The sequence below is a fragment of the Urocitellus parryii genome, chromosome Y, assembly GCF_045843805.1.
Source record: "Urocitellus parryii isolate mUroPar1 chromosome Y, mUroPar1.hap1, whole genome shotgun sequence".
Classification (NCBI taxonomy): domain Eukaryota; kingdom Metazoa; phylum Chordata; class Mammalia; order Rodentia; family Sciuridae; genus Urocitellus; species Urocitellus parryii.
In genome coordinates, this window is record NC_135548.1 from 2,893,727 (window position 1) to 2,909,070 (window position 15,344).

At 46.6% G+C, this 15,344-nt stretch overlaps 1 protein-coding gene across 5 annotated transcripts in view; it reads left to right on the top strand.

Annotated features, from left to right (window-relative positions):
• LOC144251038 (F-box-like/WD repeat-containing protein TBL1X) overlaps positions 1–15,344 on the top strand; it is a 169,951-nt gene that overhangs the window by 104,466 nt on the left and 50,141 nt on the right. The window contains exon 1 of one of the 5 annotated variants that reach the window (XM_077794167.1): positions 7,564–7,573. The exons of the other annotated variants lie outside the window; for them this stretch is intronic. The gene's annotated coding sequence lies outside the window, so the exon portion shown is untranslated. Of the gene's footprint in view, positions 1–7,563; positions 7,574–15,344 lie in introns of those variants that run through there. 5 annotated transcript variants of the gene reach the window in all.

Here is a 15,344-nt window from a genome sequence, read left to right on the forward strand (position 1 = left end):
CACCCACAGAAGTTCCCTGTGTTTTCTTCCAAATGTTTACACATGGTGCCTCTGGCCACCTGTCTGCTCAGCTGGGCAGCGTGCACCTTCTACATGACCTTAGAGGGAGAGAGTTTGCCTGCGTCTCTTCCTCCCAAGAGCATGTTCTATAATTCATCTAACACCTGTGTTTGGAGATGGAGATGGCTTCCAGTTTTTGCTTTAGTGTAGGTGGCTGGAAATAGAACTACAGGGCTCCTGAGACCAATGACCAGTGGCTTTCCTGAAAGGTCATAGCAGCTGTCCAGCAGGGAGGAGGGACACGTGGGTGGAGAGTGCTCACGTGACCCAGGAGCCGGGAATGCTTGGCATCCTTGGCTTTGCGTCCAGTCCTCGTCCGCCCCCAGTCTTATATTGGGCAGCCAATAGCATTTCCTTTCCCTGGGGTGGACAGGAGCCACTTGTAAAAGGTATATCGCAGGTTCTTTTGCACGTTATACTTCTTGGGTTTCCCTCATCCTGGTTGTTTTCCGGGATTGTAATGTCACAGATTCAGCCAAATGCAACACTCTTGTCTCTTCTGTGGCTGGGGATAGAACCCAGGGCCTCATGGACTGCTAGGCAAGAGCTCTGCCCCTGAGCTACACCCCAGCCCTGAATGCGTCCCCTCTAATGTTTGCTGGCATGTTTAGTCTGCACTTGAGCCAGACTGCATCCGCATGTTAAAAGCTAAAGCCAAAAGGAACCCGTTGGGAAATGGATGGACTTGGATGTCCACACGCACTGCTGTTGGTACCGCAGCCCTGTCCCTGCAAGGTCGGGTGTCCTGGGGTGAGCACGGCTGGCTCGGGGACTGAGGTGTGTGGATGCTGGCAGGTGTCTGTTCCCAAGTATGCGTACCCAGTGACAGTGTTTCCACGCGGTGACGACGGTGGGAAACGCACAGATTCTTCAACAGAAGATGGTGTTCATCAATCAAAGATGATTTTATAAACGCCATTGTACATTGGCAAGGTTGCCGATGGGTTCCTTCATGTCATTAGCCAGGGTCTGGTGTGTCCTGGGAGTGTGTGTGTGCGTGTGCTTGTGTGTGTGTGACGTGTGCTTTACCTTGCAGATGGATTCCTCAGGTGTCTGGGAAGTGGCGTGTCTGTGCCGTCTTTGCAGCTCGGAGCTGTCCTGTATTCTCTCCTTGGTTTTCTGTATTTCTTGGACGTCATTATTCACGCTTCTCTGCCTAGCCCGTCAGCAGGGTCTCTCTTACTATCTTGTGACATCACAGCATCAGAAAGTTGCCAAATACCGACTCCTGTTTCTCCCTTGATTGGGTCTGTTGTAAGCAAAAGTATTTAAAGAAAGCTTCTCAAACTTTGAGATGAAACAGATGATAGAAGAGGTGAGTGATGACTCAGATGATTGTTGGAGTGCTGAAAAGCAAATGCTCCAATAATTTGGGGGTAGAGAGTCTGTGTTTCGCAACATAACAGATTTAGATCCTTGATGATGTTTGTGTGGTTTTGTTCCAAAGTGCACTGAATTCGCAAGCCGGGCTTCGAGTGAATCATTTCCTGCCAAACTGAAGAGATTGCGCTCATCCACAAGGAGTGGCTCAATCCCACTTTCTCTCAATAGTCTGCCCCACAAACCAGGGCTGTGCTTGGCAGGACACTGCCCAGGAGGCACAGACACTGCCCATGGAGAGGCCGCGGCTCCATCCCCCGGGTTCCTTTCAGAAGGTGGCTCCGGGTGGCTGGCACCTGGAGACCAGTTGCATAGGTCCTGGGTGTAGCCGCGCACAGGGCCAGTTTCAGCCTGGGAGAAGCGGACCTCCTCGTCTCTCCGTGAACACTAACATAGAAACCAAAAGCTCTCTTCCCGTTGCTGCAAAATTCCCATCGTGCAAAATGAGCGGAACCGAGTGTCTCCTTGCTGATGCCCACCCTGTGGATGGTGTTGAATTAATGCTCAACAGAACTTCACGGGGCAGTGATGCTCCTCCAGCTAACCCAGGGGCTGTCGAGTGACTGCTGTGTCCTCATGGATCCCATGGATGTGTTCATCTCTAGGCTTATCAATTTCCCAGTGCCTGTGAGGGCCAGGACTGAGCTCCATGTTAAAATGACTGCTGGAGGTAAGGGACAGGGTATCGGATCTAAAAGGGGGTTTAAGGTGACAACAAGAACCACACAGCAACAAGGGATGTCTTCGGGGCCACCCATATTTCATAGCGTCACACTGGGTTCCGAGCTGGGACTTTGAATGTGGACTCATGGCAGCAGTGATGGCTAGTTAGTGTGCTTGCCTCTGTCCTCGCCTCTGTCCTCCTGTGGCCCCTGTGAGGAAGGTGCAGCTTGTACTAACAAGCATTGCCATTGTCACTTCTCCTGGGTAGGTGAGCGCATCTCAACCAGGCAGGGTCGCTGCCCCGTGAGGATTTATAGCTCTCCACGATGCCCGCTCACCAGGGTCTCCAGGTGCAAGGCTGGGCTCTCGGCTCACTGCCTGCTGATTGCTGGTCATTAGGAGATCCACAGCTCTTTGGGTCGAACCCAAACTTATAAGTCACTCTATTAAAAATAACTTCAAGCAGAGAAAATTCTAGAGCTTTGTCTTAGCTACAACAGTGCATTATTAATCTGTTTCATGATGGTCAAGGGGGAAAAAGAGCTTATGGGCATAGAATTAACAACTGGCAGGTACAGAATCGAGAGTCATGAAAATTTAAAAAAAAAAAAAGAAAAAAACTGCATATATCTCTTCATCTTGCCAACTGCATTCCACAAACTCCAGAGCCTTCACCACCACAGAAGCCATTTGGTTTCTTCCACCAGCAGGAATAGAACATGAGCCAGAAATGCAATATATCAAGGTCAGAAGAAACGGGCAAAAATTATATTGTAGTATATACTTACCATATTAAATTGACGTTGTAAACCCTATCTTGATATGTAATAATGCCGTGATTTGTTATTTAACTCGGCAGAGCCAAAATAGGATCAGTTCCACAAATGAACCCTGTAGAAATTATTCATGTGATATTTATTTTGATTTTTTTTTTTGATGTGATGTCTGTAAAGTACAACATAATATATTTGGTACAGTTTGGGACAGTCCAAGCTCTAGCGTCTGCATGAAACCACAAAAAAAAAATGGACTTACAATACAGAAAAAAATATTTTTCAAGCAGAAAGTGTTATTTTTAGAAACAATAGTGTTAAAATCAGAACAGTTCTAGTTTTAACTAAAAGTCCCCTGTGGGGCTGGGTTGTGGCTCTGGCAGAGTGCTTGCCTGGCATGTGAGTCCCTTGGTTGGATTCTCAGCACCACGTATAAATACATAATGAAAAGTCCATCGACAACTGAAATTTGGGGGCTGGCTTTATGGCTCAGCGGTAGAGCGCTTGCCTGGCACGTGCAAGGCCCTGGGTTCCATCCCCAGCACCACATCTCTCTTCCCTGCAGACCACAATTGAAGAATTTTGGTTTCTGCAGGCTTCTCTGTGTCCCTAGGAGCTATTGAGTGCTCTAAGTGAGCCTAATGTCACTGAGGAATAGGCTACTTTCAAATGAACCTAAATTAAAAAACTTAGCACTGAGGGTGGAACCCAGGGCCCTGTGCATGCTAGGCAGGCCTTGTACCAGTCAGCCCCTTGATACTTCCTACAGTTCCTGAATAGCTTTTGTAGGTACACGGGGAACCACAGGCGTGTGGATCTACATTGTCAAGTGTTCATCTTATGAACTATTCTATAATACCAGTCACACATCTCCAGTGAGCCTTTATCATCCAAATTGAGATCACTAAAGTTGTAAAGTATACCTTGTCAGTTTGGGAGATTGGGGAAAAGAAATGTAAAAGATCTCAAGTCTTCATATGGGATACAAGTTGAAAATGGTAACTACTTTAGATACATGGGACTTGGGTAAAACATATCGTTCAAGTTAAGTTTCCTACATTTTTAATAAATATGGCTCCCTAGCAAATTCAAGTTTGATATTTGTTATTTGTGGTGATATTTGTTCATCTACACAGTGGACTTGCTAAGCACCAGGAAGAGTTCGGTTTCTGACCATAGATGTAATGCTTTCTTTCCTTTTCCCATTGATGGATCTGAGTTATAGGATGTTAGCTAGTGGCTTTTAACCTTCCTTAGAAGGTAAATAGAAAGTCAAAAATGAATAATTCGACAGGTAACTAATGGCCTAAAGTGTAACTTTTGTAGCTTGGAAGTGGGGACCTCTGGTTTCCTCATAATGGGGTCCCCAGCGCTGTCTTTACCTGGGTCCAACACGGCTGTTGTAGCTCCTGCCTTCACATCCACTGTCCACTCCTTCAAGAATAGGGAGGAGCTTCATTGCTTTTAAGGGAACTGTTGCAAAGGTGCATTTCTGACCTCTACTTACAGCTGATTGGCTAGAACTGGGTCACATGGATACCTTCTTGTGGGAAGGGTGTGTGTGGTCACGTCATGTACTCATGTAAAATTCAGATGTCCTATTCCTAAAGGGAAAAATGGGTGGTGATAGGCTGGCAGACCCTGCCCTCTCTAGGGGGACCCTGGGCATTTCTTTTGGCATTTGTGTTGTTTATGTTGCTAGCTTTTTGCATAGGAAAGGCCCTCATCTTCTAGCCCTGTGTTTCCTGACATAATATTGGCACCTATTAAGAACTTGAATGGGACTCGTCTCTGTGAGGACGTTTTAACTCGCTGAGCTGTTAAAATCTGGTAGGAGTGGCATGGTGAGGGAGGTGGGATGGCCAGTCCCATGTCTTCAGTTTGAGCAGTTAGCGCTTGGCCTGGTTGGCGGGTCATCCTGAGTTTCGGTAGGTACTCTCTCATGTGGTAAGATGTGAGGAAGGTCGTGGTCCAGCCTTGGGCTGCAGACGGGGCTCAGTTCTAGGGCACTGGCCCAGCAGGTGTGAGGCCCTGGGTTCAGTCCCCAGTGCTGGGGAGGGGTGTGAGGTTCCAGTTGACATTGATGCCTTCTAAATCCTGAGCCCCCTTGTGCGTATCCGGTCATTGGGGTCTTTATTTCCTCACCTTCGCCTCCAACTCTCCATGGCATCCTCTATGACTTGACGGGGACCAGGGCTCTGCAGGCCCACGTTCAACCCTGAGTAGGTTGCAAAGTCGGGCTCCTGAAGGTCTGAGATGCAGGTAGTCCCCAGATGAAGAGGACGCTCCCCTGTGTTTTTGCCGTAGGAGTCCTGTGCTGACAGCAGTGTTATCTCACCTGTTAATTGCATAGCTCAGAGGTAGAACTGCCGCCATTCAGCCTATTAAAATGTGGCAGGGTGTCTTTGTTTCTCTGTGGAAATCCGTCTGTGAGGACCCTTTGTGCAGACACAAATGTTATCTTTAGTGGGACAGAAGCGTCCGGAGATGAAAACATGAAGACTCTACATAGCCAGCCCGTGAGGTCACACTTCCCACATGACCATAAAGAACCGAGATCGCCAATAACACTCCTAGAAGGTTGGAAAAATAGAAACTCTGCTCCTACCAGGACCCTGCGGGCATCTGGACAACAAACATAGGAGCAAGAAAAACGTTCCACACGAACAGAATGTGAAACTGACTTCAAGAACAGAAGTCCCCTTGGTCATCGTGGAGTGCAATGTGTTTTCTCAATGTCACTTGGACCTTGGATGATCTTTGGAGGTGGGGCTGTCTGTGCACCAAGAGATGTCTGGCCCTGCACATAGATGTCAACAGCACCTACCCACCCACCCCCAGATGGCACCAAAACACAGTAAAATAGGTCAGGCCTCCTACAGCGTCACATTCCTGATACCCAGGGAGACACTAGAAGGATCTGGAGGAGATATATTTTAAACTGGTCCTTGAAGGTGGAGGAGGTAGGACAGGGAGCTAGATCAGAAAATCAGTCTCATACCGAAATGAATTATTTAGGGTCATACTTAAATGAATTACTATCAGCTAGTTAATATAGTCAATGGAGTGCCGTGTGATTTCCAAAATTTCACTTTTTGTTCCTAGTTGAAGAAGCTGGTTGTAGTGAACATATTCTTGATTTAGCTACATGCATGTTGTAAACGCAGAATTCAGATGCTTGCATTTGGTAAAGGGGTTGAGAGGGTGGGGGTGTCTGGTGTATTGTAGTGATTTTAATGCATTCCTTGGGCACGTTCAAGTGATCGCTCTTTAACCTTGGGCTTTATCAGGACTCTGTAAGAGATGCAGATAAACACTTTGAAGTACAGTGTTTAGAATCTCTGAAACTAGGAGCCAAAATATGCTTTTTTTCTGTGACCCCATGTATTTTGTCAGTGACAGAAAGTCGAACAATGTGTTGTACTTCACTGTGTTTCTGTGTTTCCGTTCCTAGATAAGGAAATCTAAATTAGATCCAAATATCTTGTTTTTCTTAGATTTCTAGGCGCGCCTCCCCCACCACCACCACCAAGACACACAGCTACAAGTACCGTCCTGAGCATTCTGTAACAGCACAATGGGTTGTTTTTTTTTTTTAATGACTGATTAACCTTGATTTACCAAGAACATCCATCCTTATTTCCCAATAAAATGGATGAGTATGAATTTAATTGACAAAAGTATTCCATTCTGCTACTGCATAGCTGAATTCTCCAAGGACGAAGCTAGCCCGAGAATTTCTCAGTTTGATAAACATTCGGGTCTTTCGGAAACCTTCAAGATTCCAAGGCTATTTCTAGGACGTGCCTCTCTACTGGGAACCATGTCAAACGTCGTCGCCTGTGAATTTGAAAATAACCGAGTGCATTTTTTTTTTTTTTTTTTTTTTTCTGCTAAGGGTTTGGATCTGGCTTGTGAAGAGAAAGCAGATACTCGTCCACCCTGGATGAGTTCGTTTGAAAACAAACTGGGCAATGATTCTGTTTTTACTGGGCACAGTTTTTTAATATTTTTCTGTAAAACAGAAGGCTCTCTGGAAGAATGACATTGTGCACCAATGCTGCATTGCAGGTTCTTAAAAATGTGGTAAAATATGCGTAACGCAGAATTTGCCGCTTTCAGACGGTTCAGTGGTGTGAAGTACATTCTTGGTCTATCTCGAGGAGTCCTTCATTGCCTACATTGGAACTCTGAACCCAGTACACAGTAGCCGTCTATTTCTCCCTGTGCACAGTGCCTGTCCACACTTCGGTGGAATCGTACAACATTTTCCCTGAGGACCCATCATCCTGTGTTCCTGTGGGATTATTTTTTGAGGTCTTCATGAGGAATGGTAGCAGAGGGATCCAACGTGACATGTGCTGTCTCATGGAGTTAGCAAATTGTGGCCTGCAGGTCAAATTCGGATTCCACTGGGCATCACTGCAACCTCACTGGAGCGGAGCTGTGCCCATTGATAGGTTGTCTGTGGCGACTGTGACCAACGGCATCACGACCGAGTGGTAGTATCCAAGGTAGCAGGACCCACGGTGCATCTGCGATGGCCCTCGAAGAATTGGCCAACTTCTTCATCTGCCAAATGACCTACCCATCTGCTTTGGCTTCTCCAAGACTGGACCACAGCCGACTGTCCACCTGATTCACCACACAGGGGCAAACACCAGTTCTGTCCCTTCTCACAGGTGACCATCAATCCTGTGTGTAAGGTCGCGGCCCCCCTGTGGGGGCAGGGGGTCCCTCCATCCCAGTGTAAGACCCCACCCAAGTCTGAGGGCTTGCTCATGTCTGCTACGTTGCATTTTCTGTTCATAACTTCAAAACTCGGCTGCCTATCATGACTTTGAAGGAACTGATTATTCTCAGTGATCAGGAGGTTCATCTCTTTTATCAAAAGAACCAAAGGGAGGCATACTTGTCAAAATTCAGTTATTTTATTCCTATACTTTCCCCCGCCCCCACCAGCTCTGGAAATGGATCCCAGGGCTGCTCTGTCACTGAGCTATGTCCCCAACCTTTTTTTTTTTTATTTGAGACAGGGTCTCACTAAGTTACTCAGGCTGCCCTTAAACTTGGGATCCTCCTGCTTTGGTCTTGGAGTCTCTGGGATTATAGGTGTACCCCATCATACCCTGCTGTTCACACACTTTGGGGGACAAGGTTTATAGCTAACTGAAAGGCATGCACCTCCATATTTAATCTGAGATATATGTATCCCTGCCAATTCCACATTTGGGACCATAGGATGACTTGTTTTACAAAGAGATGTTCTTGACACTCGAGTCAGGTGTGACTTGTAGAAAGTTAACATAAAATAGCACCTGTCCCTCTGTGAGCTTATTTCATTTAAATGACACCTGACTTTGTTCGAGTGTTTCATTTGTTTTCGGGAGTATCACCGCCAGGGTTTTGTAGCACACCTACAGGTACCCACAACTCACACTGGGCTTGGTGTTTCACTTAAGCAGTGATCTTAGGCACTGAGAAATGAGAAGTCTTGAAGCAAGTCAGACGAAACTTAAAGCGGGAAGCACATTTAAAATGTATTTCTATGATATTTAGTTTTCATAGGAAGTGGGCATGTGTGTGTGTTCTCTTTGCAAAGTTCAGTTGAGAACCGGTGAACATCTTTCCACTTAAGAAAGCCACAGATAAATGTGATCGAGCGCCATTTGCAAGGATAGCTTCGTTCACTTCCGTTTTGCTTGTGTGGCTAAGTTGTTACCCACAACACACACACACACCCCTTTCTTCTTGGCAGTGTTTCCCAGGCAGGGCTCAGACTTCTGGGCTCATGTGATCCTCCTGTCTCGGCCTCCCCAGGAGCTGAGTCGCAGTAATCCTTTGGCATCCACGCCCCCCATCCATACAAATTCACTGTATTTGGTTTGACTTTAGCATCTGGTCCCTCACTATTCGGTCAAAGGAGACCATTGGAATCCCTGAGTATGGTGGAAATTGATTCCCGTTGGCGAAGATATTTGATGCACAGAATACTTTTCTTAAACATGTTTTCTCCTGTTTCGAGATTCATTAGCACTTTCAGTAGGAAACCCGCATCTCTTTGACAGATGGAATGCTCAACCCTGTGCTGTTATTTTTATGATGAGACATTTCCTTGATGTGACCTATGTGGATGATTGATAGAGCTCTTCAATACTCCCTGTCTCACGTGGTCTGTCGGTGCTTCTCCGTGATAAAAGTAGTTTCAAATTAAATGATAGACTTAACCGTTCCCAGCAAAATATTTGGTTATTTCTTTTCCCAATGATCTTGAGGCTGAGGGAGGAGGATCACAAGTTTGAGGCCAGGCTCAGCAATTGAGTGAGACCCTGTTTCGAAAGAAACAGTAAAGGGCTGGAGGTGTGGCTAGGCCAGGAGCGCACAGCTGTGAGTCTGATGTGAGGCCACTGCAAGGCGGAGGTGTGTCCACCCTGCCTGCAGCCTGTTGGTGGGGACACACGGCCACCCACCATCTGCCTGTGGTCAGTGGCTCAGGTGGAGGGAGTCGCCCTGCCTCCCGTCCAGGTTGCCCGCCACGTGGCCCTGGGAACGGGAGGCGTGCTCCCGCCAGCTCTAGGTCTGCAGCAGTGCCCTCTCACTTGCCACGCCTGGGTGCGTCCCCACCTGCTGAACTCATTTCATGAAGGGGGAGGAGAGCGCACAGTAGTGCCACGGTTTGGGTCTGAAACGTCTTCCCACGGCCCAGGGGGGGAAGCCAGAGACATGGTTGTGATGACCGCTGTGGAGTGGAAAGAAGCAGCGTGGGGCTGAGCCGCCGCCGCCTCTTTAGACATGGGACAGCAATTTTTATCATTGACCCACGCAGACTTTGGGGAGTGAACCACCGAGCCACATCCCCAGCACTTTTTTTATATTTTATTTACAGACGGGGCCTCGCGCTAAGTTGCGAGGCTCTGAACTCTCATCCTCCTGCCTCGGCCTCCTGAGCTCCAGGGATTATAGGTGTGGTCCTGCCAGACCACACAGATTTTTTTTAAAAGGAAAATCTTTTCCGAAGTGTCTTGAGTTGAGTTTATGGTTTCCTAGACTTATCTTTAAAGAACACTAACCTATTGTGTGCCTTTGTCCCAAATATAGGACACCCCTCTGCGGGGGGCGGGGAGGGACCTAAAAACGTACAAAGAATACACCACTTAGGGTCACTCCAAGATAAATGTTTCTAGTATTCTGTTCTTTTGAGAAAAGTAACAGGTGAATGATTTTAGCATTTCGAAATGTTTTTCACGTGTGTATATAAAGACGATGTAAACTACATATGTAAATGTAGGAAGAATAGGTAAACTTTATCCAAATGGGTTATTATAAACTCTAGTGTCGCTAAGTGAAGAATACATAACCCTTTTTGTATGCCATACTTAGGACTTTGAAGAAGGCGTGTCCCCCTTTCTGGATAGAGATGGGCATACATTGACCACAGGGGCAGAAAATGGTCCATCTGCACAAAGGGTTTTCTAAATGTGACTCAGAAACGATGTGAGAGAATGATTGATGGGTTGTGATTGAAAAGAGGCAGGGATGGTGTCCTGGTTTTAATGCCCAGTGGGCGGAGGCTGGTGTGGAACTGCCCCACTTCTTGACACTATTATTATGTTAAAAGTAGCATTTGCTTTTGTGTTATCTCCCGGCACACTGATCCATGGTGGCCGACCACTGTCATTCTGCATCTCAGGCTCCCAGAGTCTGTTTCCCAAGCCGCCTTGGCTTGTGCATTTCCCTTGGAAAACACGTGAGCCTCTAGCAGTGGGAGCCCCGTTGATCTTGGTGTTTAGTGGCAGGGTCTATTCATCATCCATCAGAAAACCGCCTTGAACGTTTCAACACGTGCAAAGTGTTCTGTGGAGGCACTGGACGTAGACCGAGTGGACCTTGGAGAATGGTCTGGGCGGTTGCTCAGGTGGAGAATGGTCTGGTTGGTGCTTAGGTGCACAGGGAGCCCAGGAGAGGCATTGCTGGGGGAAGAAGGCACGTCACAGAGTACGTGCTGCCTGCGGCTCCGAGCTGTGAGCACATCAAGGCACAGAGGGACAAGGTGTTGTCAGGTGCCCGAGCAGCTCCTGGGCACTGTGGAAGTCCCTGAGCTGACCATAGCCCCGTGAGGATGGGAACCGTTGCTTCTGCAAGACAGAGTACAGGTCATCTGAGCAGATAGCATTCTAAGCACTTGATGCATTTTAAATTATCAGGACTAAGTGAGTTCAGAGCACTTCAGAGCAAGCCAGGCAAACACATGTGCGGGCTGTTTCTCTTTCCATCTCCGTTTAACCCCTCGATGCCGGTCCTTTTGGATTGGGGGACCGTTTTTCATAAAAAATGCCTACTAAGTGACCTGGAAAACCTCATTCTATGTCCAGTGCATTGACACAGGCCTGTAATCCCAGCTACTTGGGAGGCTGAGGCAGGCGGGTCACAAGTTTGAGGTCATCTAGACAACAGTGCAAGACTCTAACTCAAAATTTAAAAAATGAAAGGTGGGGGATGTAACTCGGTGGTACGGTGCTTGCTAGCATGTATAAGGCCCTGGTTCAATCCCCAGTACTGGCCCCGTCCAAAAAAAAACATTCCGAAGAACATACTTTGGCTTACTCTCTCTACTTATTTAAAATCTCCAGTGGATGGGCTTCCAAGTTCACTGGTTGTGCATTTTCCAGGCAACAGCCTTGCAAACATGATCTCCGATTTATGAGGCACTTGCTGAGAAGACCCCCTGCCCCAGGCATATTCCCCACCTGGTTTGACAGTGGGTTAGACGCTGAAGGTCAGCAATGTCAGTGTGACCAGGCTGGGTGAATGCTGTGCTTGGGTCCTCTCCTGAGATTGCAGGCAAGATGTCACCTGGAGTCTCCATAGGGCCCTTGAGGATCCACGTCCCTGGTGGCTCTGTTCCATGGCTGGCAAGTGGCCCCGGGCTGTTGGCAGGAGGCCCCAGACCTGTTCCTTACTGGCCTCTCCGTGGCCAACTAAAGGAATTTTCTTGTACAGACTTGATTATATTTTATCTAGAAAGAGAATCGGTGATTACATTGTTAAACATTTTGATTTACAATCGATCAGAACACATCCTGTCGCGATCCATCAGCTATTTATTTTATAAATTTGGACCACACAGAAAGAAGCATTCTGGCAACCTATGGAAATAACCCTTAGGCAATCCTTTCTGAATCTTCAGACCTGTATTATGTTTATCTTCTACTTTTTTTTTGGTGGGGTTGACCATGGATTGAACCCAGAGGTGCTTGACCACTAAACCACATTCCCAGCCCTTTTTATTTTGAGACAGGGTCTCGCTAACTTGCTTAGGGCCTCACTAAGTTGCTGAGGCTGACCTCCAACTTGGGATCCTCCTGCCTCAGTTTCCTGAACTGTTGGGATTACAGGCACGCTCCACTGCGCCTGGCTACCTTCTAGTATCTTTAAACCCTCTGCAAAATAAAATTATCCAGGCAGCAGCCACAAAGAGATGAACTCGGTGCTTCTGTGATTTATTTTCTTGTAAGAGAGCTCTCGGCCTCGGTACTTGACTTTTTGGCCTGGATTGATCTTGGTTGGGGGTGGGTGCTGTGTATCCCCTGTAGGAGAGCTCCACCTGTAGTCATGGTATGGAGGAGTGTCTCCCGATGCCTGCTGTCCTGGGGCGGGGGGTGGGAGGGAGGCAGAGACCTGATGATCTCGTGCTTTTATCCGGAAGTGCTTATGCACCCAGTAGCACATGCATCTGAATGGGAAAGTCATCTTGTTTGCCCCCAACAGAAAAATAGCCCGGTATTCGTGGCCACAGGGCAAGTGGCTCTTATGCTGGCAGACCCTCCTTGTGGGGTTGCTGCCTTTGTTGGCTGCTTGGCTTCTGTAGCCACGTCCTCTTCTCTCCCCCTAGGTCAGGACAGCTCAGCTTCTGTCCACCTCTCCTGCTTTCCTCTTGGGTTCTTAGGAAGGAGTAAACTGATCTCCAGAGAGCAGAGTAGGACAGTGGCACTGCTTGGTAGGTACTCCCCAGGAATGCAAAGTAGATGCCCAAACATACGCTCGTGCATGCACATTCGTAGCAGCACTGTTCCTAGGAGCCAGATGCTCATCACCTGCTGGACCAAATGCAATCCATTGACGTAGCGGAATAGTATGCAGCCATTAAAAGGAATGATGTGTGCTACACCTGATGGAAGTGAACATGCTCCGTGAATGAAGACAGACACAGAAGGTCATAGACCATGCGATGTGGTTTATACTGACAGGACGCATCCTGCATGGGCAAGTCCGGGCAGTCCATCTGCTCATTGCTATAACTCCGAGAAGGGAGTGGGAACAGCCTCCCAGGTAGAGGATTACCTTCTGGAGTGGTGACAATGATTTGGAAATGGGTATAGGTTCTAGTCACATAACACATATAAATGCCACTGAACTGTGCACTTTGAAATGGCTAGTTTGAGCTGGTCATGGTGGTGCATGCCTGTGACCTCAGTGGCTCGGGAGGCTGAGATAGGAGGATTGCAAGTTCAAAGCCAGCCTCAGCTACAGCATGGTACTAAGCAACTCAGTGAGACCCTGTCTCTAAATAAAATACAAAATAGGGCTGGGGATGGGCTTTCTGAGGTGGCTCAAGTACCCCTGCGTTCAATCCCTGATGTGGTACATCATTCATTCATTCACCTAGCATTCCTTGTGTATGCACCCCATGACCAGCCTATGCTGAAGAAATCTCACGGCCAGTGGCATATTATTTTCTTTACACATTCTGTTACTGGTGCATTATACTCACATGAAATGGTGGGATTTGTGGTTACACATTCTCCTATGCAAACAGCAACCATTCCTGGGGCCAATACCTCTCGCCAGCAATGACAGCATTGCAAAGGCAAAACCCACGGTGTACATGTCACTTCTCAAATCTGCTGGTCCACTGTCTGCAGAAGTTGGTCTTGGAGCTGCACACCGGCCTCACAGCAAGCTGTAAGACGTCCATGCGTGACTTAAAGGTCAAGGTGAATGCACCAGGGAAGGAGGGCTGGTGGATCAGGAGTCCGTCAATTATTTTGTCATATTTGATTACAGCCTTAATTGTTTCCAGAACTGTATCAGCCCAAGCTCTGTTTTGACCTACTTTTCTTCGTGGGAAGGCAGGTGCTTTCTGAGTGGCTTGCCCAGAGAGCCCAGGGTGTGTATGTCGGCCACACCAGGAGCCCAGGGCAACAGGACACGGAGACTTCTTTTTATATCTGTCAGGTCTTGCCGTTTGGGAGAAGGAACATGTTGCAGTAATTAACATCATTTGTGTTCTACACAAATTCTTCACTGACATCAACATCTCTTGCTGGTACAGTTTACTGATAATGATTGTACTGAAAATGGAAGTCGGTCAGGACCAGATATCAGGGGTTGGATTTCTCGTTTTCCTGTATTGTTTCTATCAGTGAGCTAATTAGTTCTGATGTGTTGCGTAACCACAGAATGTTATGAACCAGAGTCGCCATGCCCAATTTTTTTCTGTGTTGATCACACGTAGGAGATAAGCTAATTACATTTAGAGAGTTTTGCAACATATATAAAAGATAATCTTCAACTTCAAGACTCTAATTTGTGAGTTACCATCTGTTGTGGACCAAAGAAAATAGGAATTTCATTTCTAAAGCTTTTTTTTTCCTCCCTGAACAGCTTGTAATAAGAGCTGTCTGTATATTAATTACTTATTGAATTATTATGGATTGTAATGTTTTAATTTACAGGCAATTTGGAGCTTATTGTGGTGAAATCTGCTCATATTTTGATGCTTGATGACATTTAGTAATTTCATCATAAGGCTTATTCCCTTCCCACTCCCCACCCCTCATAATTTACAGCCCAATCCTGCAAACAGTAATTTGCTTTCTGTTTCCGCTTACTCTAACAAGTATTGCTGTGTTTATCTCCACTAAAGATTTTTCTTTCCATAAATCAATGGGTTTTTAAAAAAACTTTATAAGCAAAATCAATATTCCTTTGTTGCTGCTTCATTCCTAAGCCCTTTAATTTCTAGAGTTGTGGATGTATTCTGTATAAATCTCATTACTCTTCTTGCCTGGTATTACTTTCATCTTGTATAATCTTAGGATTTCTTTTTTTTTATGCATTGTAATGAAACCTGGAGGCTCATGAACCTGCCTGTAGAATCTCTTTAATTTCCTTCCTTTAAACAGTATTACTATAAACACAACTCAGTGGGAATAATTTGCTTGAACTTCCTGAAAACAATTTACGGGGTTCCTTATAAATTCACTAATAAGAAACAGCTTGAGCATGCAGCCTCGTGTGGATCTGAATCCTGTTAAACCTGGTACCTTTTGATTCTGACTGAAAACTGTTGAGTAAGAGTTTAAAGAAAATGACGGTCATTTAATTGTCTTGGTGACTTGGTTTTTAAGATGATTCTGGATAATTTCAAGTCTCTAAGAGACGAGGTTCATTCACAACCCAGGACGA